The sequence below is a fragment of the Engystomops pustulosus genome, chromosome 1, assembly GCF_040894005.1.
Source record: "Engystomops pustulosus chromosome 1, aEngPut4.maternal, whole genome shotgun sequence".
NCBI lineage: Eukaryota > Metazoa > Chordata > Amphibia > Anura > Leptodactylidae > Engystomops > Engystomops pustulosus.
Genome location: NC_092411.1, coordinates 45,131,563 through 45,143,859, shown reverse-complemented (window position 1 = coordinate 45,143,859; position 12,297 = coordinate 45,131,563).

The following is a 12,297-nucleotide window of genomic DNA, read 5'->3' as shown; positions in this document are numbered from 1 at the left end:
ACCTGTTGTTGGGTTGTATTTGGCTGGTGGGTTTTGTGGTTGATGAGTAAGGTAATCTTAGAAGGTTTGACACCCAGGATCTTGGCCAATCAGTTGGTTGACACCCAAAAAGGAGCTGGATTAGATACCTCCGTCCTTCGTGATTAGGTGAACATTGAAGGATCTTTGAAGATGTGACACCCAGGATCTCTGCCAGTCAGCTGGTCGACACTTAAGAAGGAGCTGAATTAGATACCTCTATCCTTCTCAATTAGTTGAACATTGAAGGATTATTGAAGACTTTAACACCCAGGATCTCTGCCAATCAGTTGGTTGACACTTAAGAATGAGCTGGATTAGATAGCTCTCTTCTTCGTGTAGTGGAGCTGCAGTTGACTGGCGGGGAGCCAAGTGTTGCACACCCACTGATGGCAAATTAATAGTTTAGTTACAGAGGACTACTTCAATTCCGAAAAAATTTGACAGAGCACCACTTATGTACTTTCTATAGTATTTCCATTTGCTTACATTTCCATTGGTCCAATTAAAATGAGATGGAGCAGCATTACAGATGTGTAAATACCACTTTTTTCAACTCCTTACTAAAGATTAACTAACTAAAATTGAAAAAGACTAGTGGCTCTGGATGCCCATACCCACGAGACAAGTCTGACATAACATAAGCCATTCCTGATTCCCTGTGCCCTGTAGTTATTTGTGCGCAATTCAATAGGTGGAATATGTCTCTCGATGAAATAGGCACATTCTCTGTCTCTAAACAAAAATTACAAAGATGCAAGTATTCACTATTCCCCAGTTCAATGTATGATCCAACGTAACAGGTTGCCTTCTAGTGTGAATGGTGCCCAGAACAGCGAAATCCTGTGCCGATACAGGTGAACAATCCAAAAAGTAGCAAAGATGATCCAGCACTCATATGGCTCAGAAGTAAAACAGTGGTAAATCTTTTATTTCTTCCAGGTTAAAGTTATTCCAGTCCAAAAGTTATTCCAAAAAATGGATACAAAAAAACGTAGAGCATGCATGCTCAAAGTTTAAAAACACGGAGCAGACCTATGCGCTTCGGATGCTATGTGATGTAATCCTTAGTCATAGTCTATCTGCTACTAGTGTGAGGAACATTTAAATTACTAGCGTGTTTACGTTGTTTATCTTTGTCTTTTCACTTGTGTGAGTAAAATGAAGGTTAAATGTGTTGTCATTCATATACACTCACCGGCCACTTTATTAGGTACACCATGCAAGTAACGCGTTGGACCCCCTTTTGCCTTCAGAACTCCCTCAATTCTTCGTGGCATAGATTCAACAAGGTGCTGGAAGCATTCTTCAGAGATTTTGGTCCATATTGACATGATGACATCACACAGTTGCCGCAGATTTGTCGGCTGCACATCCCTGATGCGAATCTCCCGTTCCACCACATCCCAAAGATGCTCTATTGCAGTGATGGCGAACGTTTTAGAGGCCGAGTGCCCAAACTACAGCCGCAAACCTGCTTACATATTGAACAGTGCCAATACGGAAATTTAACCCTGAAAGGTCCTAAACTCATACATTAGGGAATAAGCGCAACTTGTTTAGCATTGTTTGCATACAGAACATGTGTTTTTTGTTTACGATTGGGTGCAGTTCCTCCCCGTTGCGTTTGAATTCTGTTTAGGCGCAACATCTAAACGCGTCCTAATATTGCCATTGTGGATAACTAGAAAACCTGCAGTAGTCCTGTGTTATTAAAAAATAAATAGGGAGCTACTAAGTTGAGCAGTCCTGTTTGAGTTTACACAGGACTGCTGCAGGTACTATATAACAAAAGAAAGGTTTCTAGCTGTAGCAGCCCTGTGTAAAATACAGTGCAATAGGATGTTTGTTAGTTACTCACAGGGGTTTCCCCACCATGGGACCCTATATTATACACAAGGTTGATGCAGCTTTCTTGCTTCCTTTCTTACTGCTGTTGTGTTTCCCTCCATGTAAAGCAGACAGTCCTGTGTAACCTGTATGTGACAGGATTGCTGTGTATTACACAGGACTGTCTGCTATGGCTTGGATTGCAGCAGTCTTGTACAGATTGAGTGACTAATGACCAGGGATGTTAATGATGTTCAGGAGAGACCAAAAGGCATGGGGATGAGCAGCAGATAAAGCTCACCCGTTCACTTCCTCTGACGTCCAGCTTCATCTCTGTCTGCAGTTCGTTCCTACAACATGTGGGAAGGAATCAGGGGCTGAATGAGCAGACGCTGTGATTGCATCATGCAACAGAGATTCCACCCACACTTAACATTTGACCTGTGGCTGGACGCTGTTCCTTGCTGAAGTTCTTGTGATTGTAAAGCTGGCAGCAGCCAGGTAGAACAAGAGCAGTAGGCTCTGCTAGCTCCACGCTCCAGGATCAGGAGTGGGACACATCGCAATGCTGAAGGTGGCTGGGGCCATTGAGTGCGTGCCGACAGAGAAGGCTCTGCGTGCCCTCCCTGGCACGCGTGCCATAGGTTCGCCACCGCTGCTTTATTGGATTGAGACTGTGGAGGCCATTTGAGTACAGTGAACTCATTGTCATGTTCAAGAAACCAGTCTGAGATGATTCCAGCTTTATGACATGGCGCATTATCCTGCTGAAAGTAGCCATCAGATGTTGGGTACATTGTGGTCATAAAGGGATGGACATGGTCAGCAACAATACTCAGGTAGGCTGTGGCATTGCAACGATGCTCAATTGGTACCAAGGGGCCCAAAGAGTGCCAAGAAAATATTCCCCACACCATGACACCACCAACACCAGTCGAACCGTTGATACAAGGCAGGATGGATCCATGCTTTCATGTTGTTGACGCCAAATTCTGACCCTACCATCCGAATGTCGCAGCAGAAATCAAGACTCATCAGACCAGGCAACGTTTTTCCAATCTTCTACTGTCCAATTTCGATGAGCTTGTGCAAATTGTAGCCTCAGTTTCCTATCTTAGCTGAAAGGAGTGGCACCCGGTGTGGTCTTCTGCTGCTGTAGCCCATCTGCCTCAAAGTTCGATGTACTGTGCATTCAGAGATGCTCTTCTGCCTACCTTGGTTGTAACGGGTGTTGATTTGAGTCACTGTTGCCTTTCTATCAGCTCGAACCAGTCTGCCCATTGTCCTCTGCCCTCTGGCATCAACAAGGCATTTCCGCCCACAGAACTGCCGCTCACTGGATGTTTTTTCTTTTTCGGACCATTCTCTGTAAACCCTAGAGATGGATGTGCATGAAAATCCCAGTAGATCAGCAGTTTCTGAAATACTCAGACCAGCCCTTCTAGCACCAACAACCATGCCACATTCAAAGGCACTCAAATCACCTTTCTTCCCCATACTGATGCTCGGTTTGAACTGCAGGAGATTGTCTTGACCATGTCTACATGCCTAAATGCAGTAAGTTGCCGCCATGTGATTGGCTGATTAGAAATTAAGTGTTAACGAGCAGTTGGACAGGTGTACCTAATAAAGTGGCCGGTGAGTGTAGTTAATAAATGGCTCCATGTACAGTGCAGACCCCTGCCAAATAATGAGTACAGGCGGTCCCCTACTTAAGAACACCTGACTTACATATGACCCCTAGTTACAAACAGACCTCTGGATGTTGGTAATTTACTGTACTTTAGCCTTGGACTACAATAAACAACTATAACAGTTATCACAGCTTTCTGTAATGAAGCTTTATTATTAAAACTTCATTACAGCTTAAAGTTCTAATGACAACCCAACATTTTTTAAATCCAATTGTCACAGAGACCAAAAAAAATTTGGCCGGGGGTTACAATGATAAAGTATACAGTTCCGACTTACATACAAATTCAACTTAAGAACAAACCTTCAGACCCTATCTTGTATGTAACCCGGGGACTGCACAAAATTGGCACCAAATTCTGCTTCTTTTAGTGCCTGGGTACTATGACTTTTTCTGTGAAATGTATGTGTTTAGTGTTCCTCCATACCCTTGTCTGATTCCTCCTAACTTTATGTCAAACTCTGAAGATGTATAGTGGTCATATATAAACCTCCAAGGTTGCCCCCGTCCCACAAAGGGGAAAATCAAAATGTTGCCAGGATAAAATTGAAGTGGGATGTATAACAACACCTCTGCAGAAGACACGGCTGGTGACATGAACCCAGGCAGATCTGAAGATGATTCAAATATGATCCCTTCCAACAAATATAATGGTACATTTTACCCAAAATCTGAACTTTTAATTTGGGATGGTTTCTACAAAAATATAGATACTTTGTTATAAATTCAATTAACAGATATCCCTCATCATACTGTAAGTCAGCGCTCAGGAGCATAAAGCTGAGGCTAGGATATTACAGCACAGATTGGAGGTAAATCTTTGCACAGTTTGATCCTTGAAGTGTTTCTATGAAATGTGGACAAACAATGCAATTACTTCTTACAAAACAGGAAGCTCTAAGTAAATTGTAATTAATAATGCAAAAGGAAGGCGCTGAGATTCTGTCCTGCTCCCAGCATGAAGGCTAATGCATCTTGTAGCTTTTTATTCCTAATACCGTACAGAGGGGAGTAGGATTATTGGGCAGTAAAATAATAGATTCCTACAGCAGAGATACGTTATTATAAAGTTATACAGTATGTTATACAGAATGTTTCCATCTTATCACAAACAGCGGATAATTTATTCCAGGGTAAGACTGGGGTTCGTAGAAAACTATTCTGGGGCCCACTCTCTATCTACTAGTTTACAAATTGGGCTGCCTTCTGCTTTGCCTCGGGTTCCAATAATTGGTAAGAGCCTGGGCCTAATAGTGGATCCTCTGGTTCTCTGGAGACAAGTCATGATGTTGCATTCAATTAAAATTTAAGTTCCAAGCCGGGCTATACACATCATAGAAATCTATGGATTGCGGACTACACCTTGGATTGTGTTTGGCAAAAAGTATTTAATATTGTTACATTTTTTTTATTTTTTTTTTTTCAAGGTGCAGATTTATTTTATAGAAAATGGAATTTGTGTGCTATCATCATGATGTTGTAGAACATTATTAGATGTTTCATTTATCTTATTAGAGACATTGGGGAAAATGTATTAAACCATATTTTTTGGTGTAATTGCTCCGTCATATTCTCCCCACATTGTGGCACACAGTTAATACCAGCTCAAATGAAGAACGAAGAATACAAAAGTTTTAAACTACGCCAGAATTAACATCAAAGTGATAAATCTGGTGCAGCAAAAAAATAGTGTCATTGATTATAATGGCGGCCAGACACTATGCAGGGAGCACATTGGGGCACATTAACTAAAGGCTTTGCACCAGTTTTCTAGTGGACTTTGCACGGTCTTTCCAGTGCAAACTGCTTGCACAAGTATTTAAGAAGTGTCTGCACCACAAATGTGTCGCACACGACCACTTTGTGGCGCAGGCATCATGTAATACAAATTAAGGAGTGTTCTGGTGCTCAGTCGGACCTTGTGCCAGATTTAACATGCAAGTTAGACTGATGGGCCAGTTCATGGATTGTCAGATTCATGATGAACGGGCGGAAGAAATCACAAATCTGGCACACCCTGTATTATATACAGGCAAGCCAAACTTTTATTAGTAAATGTGCCCCATTGTGTCTCATTGCACTGTGTCCAAGTTTTGCGGTGTGGCCACTCAGCTTTCTATGGAGAGGGGAGGGGTGAACAACTCTAACCCTTCCCCTCTCCTGCCGGCCTTTTGGCACACAGCACATGCACGCTTCTGTACAACTGTCCAATCACAGTCAGCTGTCAATGTTTACTCTGATGTTCCATCCCCTTTCAAAGGAAATGGGAGGACATATCCTGCTGTATGATACAGTGGGATATGTCCTAGCTCTCCTTTGTAAGGATCGTTGGGAATCTGCAAGAGTTAGCCTTGAAGTGCTAAAACGTGATGTGAATGTAGCCTAACAGGATTTCTGGGTACAAACTTGTAAAACTGGGTAAAACTTTCTTATTTTTCATGGGGAGTGGAATGAAGTATGTTTTGGATTTTTATTTGCAGATAATAGAGGCTTTGGATAAAAGGTCATAGGAGAAAGCAGCAGTTATGTCTGTGGGCACATGCAAGCAGCTGTAAGAATAATTCTGCACTCGGAGAACACCTTACTTTACAGACACTTTAGTACAAATACTTAGAAAACTCATTACTTTACAGACACTTTCGTGCAAATAAGTCCGTAGAAAGGGTAATATGAAATTTTATTCAAATCCAATTTTCAAGTCAAGAAATACATGACTTGACCTTAGATCAGAAAAGGAAAAATTGCCACAAATAAAATAAACTTTTTCATTTTCATTTTAAGAATCTGCTGGGCTTTGCTTCAGGTATTACTTTATTAAAATCAAGTTTTCAATTTCCAGATATTTTTGTTCTAATCTAACATATAAGGAACAGGCAGACCTACTGCCTTCAGATTTCTGGTGAACATAAAACTGCTTTGAATAACAACTGGATTCATGCTTCTTAACTTGGGCCCCACTGAGTTTATAATATAAGCACTTTATGTGATATCATATTGTGCCACCATAAGGCATTGTATTCTATGCTGGAGAAGAATGTCTCAATTTTGATTCCAGTGAATCACCATTTATCATTTGGACCTGAAGAATTCTTTAGGTACCAAATTAATGTAATTCTGTACCATATACATCTGTAATAAAGCTGTGTGCCTAATGCGTAAGGCCAGTTATATACGACATGCTGAGTTCAGTAAATCCCAAAAGCACATGGAACAGGTTTGTCAGAACAAACTTCCTTACTCTCTTATTTGTGACACAATTTACATAATTTGTGACACAGCTAACATTGTAGTTGAGTAAACTAGGGTGGCTTCTAAACTATCAACTGAACTGCCTGCTTTGTGTTCTGTCCTTAGTGTGGATCATTGGGGGTTCGAGGGTAGGTCGTGGTGTAGTGTAATACAATTTTTGATGTTCATAAGCTGCAGGGTGACTTAGACAAAATGAGTGTTTGGTCATTAACTTGGGAAATGAGGTTCAATGTGGATAAATGTAAGGTTATGCATCTGGGGACTAATAATATAAGGCAAAATATGTCCTTGGGGGAGTAAATCTGGGAGAGTCTCTTGTTGAGAAGGACCTGGGGGTACTAGTAGATCATAAATTAAATAACAGCATGCAATGTCAATCAGCTGCCTCTAAAGCCAGAAAGATGTTTTCATGTTTGAAAAGTGGTATGGATTTTTGGGATAGGGATGTAATATTACCACTGTACAAGGCATGGGTTTGTACAAAAAAAAAAAATGATGCCCTGCAGCTGGAGAGGGTTCAAAGAAGAGCCACAAAAAAAGGGGTATGGAGGGTCTCAGTTATGAGGAAAGATTAAAACAACTAGATTTATTTAGTCTGGAAAAGAGACGACTACGAGGGGACATGATTAATTTATATAAATATATGAATGGTTGTAACGGTCACACAGACAACAGAACTAAAAGTCTCTATGGGAAGAGCCCGGAGGGAGGAGTCTGGGGACCAGTGGACCCTCTGGACCACCGGGGGAGATGGAGAGAGTACTTAGCCCCAACCCGGGACCGGAGACTAAGTGGCACCCTGGTCTTCACCAGATCCACCAAAGCCACCAGGTACTTCCACGGGTGCGACTAGGCCCGCGGTGGCAGCCAGGGATGACAGGGAAGTAGGACACAGTTCCAGCAGGAAAGCGGCTTGTAAGGAGGAGCTGGAACTCACAGCAGGCAAGCAGGCAATAGCTGGCACAGAACTCAGGTGGGCAGGAACTGAGAGACAGGAAACACGGAGGCAGTTGGAAACGCTGGAGGAACACGGAGGCGTCTGGAAACGCTTAAGGGTCTAGATGCCTTTTTACACCTAAATAACATTGATGGTTATTTTATGTAGAGTTGTTTCCCATAATTCTCTTCCTCATCCAATCCCTTCCCTTTCTTGGTTGAACTTGATGGACATGTGTCTTTTTTCATCTATACTATGATACTAAACTATGATACTAGATCAGAAAATGTGAAAACATCATTCAAACAATAGGTCATTTCTTGATTACATATAACCTTTGGGCTTTGGTCTGGCATTCGTTTTTCATGGATTCTCAAAAACTACAATCCATGAACAAAATAACTTTTGAACAGATCGTCACATTATAAAGTATTGCAGCTGTGTCTCATATCCGTTTGTCACTGTTGTATGTATCCACGCTTAAGCCCACAAAGATTGAGGCTTCATACTGCAAAGGACCCTGATGCCTCGAGGCCTAGCAGAGTCCTATAACATATCAAGCATGACCATAATAGGCTGCTGGTGGGATATCCTGGTACAGATAGTACATCAGAAAAGATTTGAGATGAGCCTCATCTCTGTCCCATATTTAAAAAATATATTTTTGGCACAAAGATTTCAATCAATACTGTCTGAGCTCCACGAAAGAAACACACATTTAGTCTTCAAAACAAATGAGATGATTAACTTTGAAACATGAAGGGAAAATGAAGCCATTTTTATTTTTAGTAGTTCTAAAAATCATTTTACTGCCGTTTCTTAGATAAAGAAGCAAGCTGTATCCCATGTTATTTATAGGGCCTAATTGTTCTTTATAGTCGTGGCTTGTGAATGAAGAAGCAGTTAGTGTGCTAGTTAGTGCATTTAACAGAAGTTAACAATAATTTATCATCTTAATGTTTAGGCAAAGTGTTTGCTTCTTCTGCAAGATTGCTTCCTTTGACGGAACTGATTTTTTTCTCTTTGTAAAAAATATGCAGACTTAAAATATGAAGCAAATGAAGATTTTTTGGCACACTTAATTTTTTTGTTTTGAACTTTTTTTCATCTGTTTTCAGACATATTTTACCTGTTCATTGCTGGTGTTGTTTTAGGCTCTCATGCTGAGGGCAAAATATCACATTTTGGACTAATACATGGGACACATGGGGTAATTTCACAGTGGATTGACCACCATGTATTTGGCAGTGGCTAACTTGCTGCAAACTGCAGTAGCACCAGTATGGTTGAACTTGATGGACAAGTGTCTTTTTTCAACCGTAGAAACTATGAAACTATGAGATTAAAACTGCACTACAAGTTTTAACCCCTTAACGCCGAAGCCACTTTTCACCTTCCTGACACGGCCCATTTTTTAAAAAATCTGCCCTGTGTCACTATAAATGGTTATAACTTTGAAACGCTTTAACATATCAAAGTGATTTTAAAATTGTTTTCTCGTGCCACATTGTACTTCATGTTAGTTGAAAAATTTTGGTGAAATTCTGGAATTTTGGAAAAATTCTCGATTTTCGAACTTCAAAATGTTCTACTTTTTCCACACATAGTCATAACAGCAAAAAAACTTAATAACTAACATTCACCGAATGTCTACTTTATGTGGACATGGTTTTTTATGCATACTCTTATTTTTGTAGGCCTTTGAACGTTAGGTGCGATTTTTCAAATTTTCATAAAAAGCGCAAAACACGGCTATTGAGGGACCTGCTCAGGTTTCAAGTCACTTTGAGAGGCCTAAATAAAAGGGGTAAATAAAAAATTACCCCATTATAGAAACTACACCCCTCAACGTATGTAAAACAACTTTTATGAAGTTTGTTAACCCTTTAATTGTTTTACAGGGGTTAAACAATTTTGAAAGTAAATTATTTTTGGCTAAATTAATGTGTTTTTCAAAAAATTTACACATTTTCAGTGGATAAAATACCTAAACACTCCACAAAGTTTGATATATAACAACATCCCATATGTGGTGGTAACCTGCTGTATGGGCACACGCCATGCTGTGCATGCTCAGTGTGTTACAGCCGGGTCCTGCCATAAGGCACGGATCCGGCTCCCGGAAGGAGGATCGCGCAGCCCCGGGCACTGGCAGTCCTGGGGCTGCGATCAGAGCAGCAGATCCTATTGAAGTGCCCCTAACACGCCGCCGTCAGCGCGACCGCGCCGTGTTAGGGGTTAACACCCGCGATCGGAGAAATCTCCGATTGCGGGTGTTAGAGGCAGGTTGCGGCTATAATATAGCCGCTTCTGGCCCCGGCTCCGTTCAGGAGCCGGGGCCAAAAGTTTGACGTAATGATACTGCATTTTGCGGTAATGCACCTCCCGCAATGCAGTACTATTACGTCAAATGTTGGGAAGGGGTTAAATTTGCAGGATGTTAACTTGCCATTCCTCCTTTACTAATCACCTTTCAGATTGTTGGCAGATTAATTGGCAGTGTATGTTTAGATAATCCCTTTAATCACTGAAATTTACGTAAAGGTTGTGCAATTTAAAAAGGATGAGAAATGAGGACACATGGGCCTACAGGAGAGATGAGGGTTTGGTTTGTAGTTACAGTATGGATCTGGCATTTGTCAGGCACTGATTCTAATCCAAAACTTTTCTGAATTGCTGTTGACAAATCTTGTAAAATGCTGTTGTCATTCATCCTGGAGGTTAGGTAGGGTTAATGAGTGTGGGAAAATGAAAAAAAAAAAACTTATAAAATGAGACAAGAAAGATCCTGGTAAATATGTGTTTAAGAGGGGGGATTATATACCGTATTCCAATACAACTGGAACTAAATCTTGTGAAAAAATTGTCTTAACTTCTACAAAGCAGATATTTGATGATATGCTCTTCCCCAAACTACAGCATGGACTCATCGGGGGAGATTTATCATAAGCGTCTTAGGTAAAACTGTTCTAGTTGCCCATGGAAACCAATCAGAGCTTAGTTTTAAATTTTATAATCATCTGTGGGAAAATGAAATCTGAGCTCTGATTGGTTTCCATGGACAACTAGAATAGTTCTGCTCTCAGTCACTTCTGATAATTCTCATCCATCGAACTTTGTGATCTTCAGTAGCTTTTACCACTAGATTAAGCACATGATGATAGGTCATGATGTCGATCTTATGTTGATTGCATAGACAAACAGTCAGGTAATATTGTTGAAGTGATATCCTTTATTGTATATGGATTCATATTCATAAATGTTCTCATATTAATCATATACATTGACAATATTACCTTCAGCTGTTCAGTTACACTCACTTTTTATTTCTTGTTTTACACTATGTCTCTGCTAGCATGTGCTAGACGCCACAGGAAAGTGTAACGTGTGACAAAATACATTTGTTTCAATTCATGTGTTATTTCTTGCTAATTGTTCCTGCTGCTTTGATTAACCCGAGAAAAACCAGAGACAATTTCTCCACTTGTTGTGGTATATGCTGTACATTGTACCCTAAGCTTCAGAAAAGGAATAATCCTACAATAAAACAATTATCATATGTAACATCTCTAGAAAGGGACCCATGTTTTGGTACCTTTGGAGACAAATTTTTTCCACAAACAATGGTGTTGATTTTTAACTTGTCTTGTGCTCTCCTTTAAAATTATATGTAATATATGTGTCAGCGTAAACAGTTACAAAAAAGGTGAACATCAAGCATAAACATTAAAAAAAGTAAAAGCAAAAACCCGAACTGCAAAAGAAAAGAAAATAGAGTGATCATTTAAAGTATAAAAATAGTCTTGCAATTAACTGATCGTCTTTTTTTACAGTAACGGTTACTTTTAATATTAAAAACAAGGCTGGCACCAGCACCCTGCATACCCGGGCAAGTGCTAGGGCCAGGAGCCGTTGGGGAACCCACACGGCTGAATCTCTGTCCCCAGCAGCCTGGCAGTGCCGGGCTCATGGCTAAATCCAGAAGTACTTGAACGTTTTGGCAAAAGAGGGGCCCCAGTTACCCCTAATTTGGCTTCATAAGAAAACAGCATGCTTATCCAGAAGACCATTGGTCCCTAATCCTCAGGGAATTTGCAACAGACTAATAATTGAATATCAGTGGGAATTTGACTTTTGGCCCTTCTGCTGAACTCCTTTCAACTCAATGCTTTTCTGCAGACAAGACAAAACATCCTCTAATATTACAGAGATGACTTATTAAAAGAAAAAGTCATCAATATTATAATTGTAAAAAAAAACTCATTATACCAAAGTAAGGCCCAGTTCAGACCTTAGAATTCAGTGTCCAGGAGAATAGCTTCTGTTATGCTTCCATTATATAAGCTGAAAAATAAGGTGCTATTCTTTCTCCAGTATATTACAGATGGGTATAACATAAGCTGCTCAAACACAGATGTGAACTTAGCCTAAGTAATTCACCGGTCACCAACCTGGCTTCAGTCTCTGGTTGGAGACTAATTTTACAAAGAGTCTATTATTGTGTAAAAACCAGGTAGTTTTTCCAAGGTTTCCAAATTATTTTATAAAAAATTTGATTGGAAGGAAATTT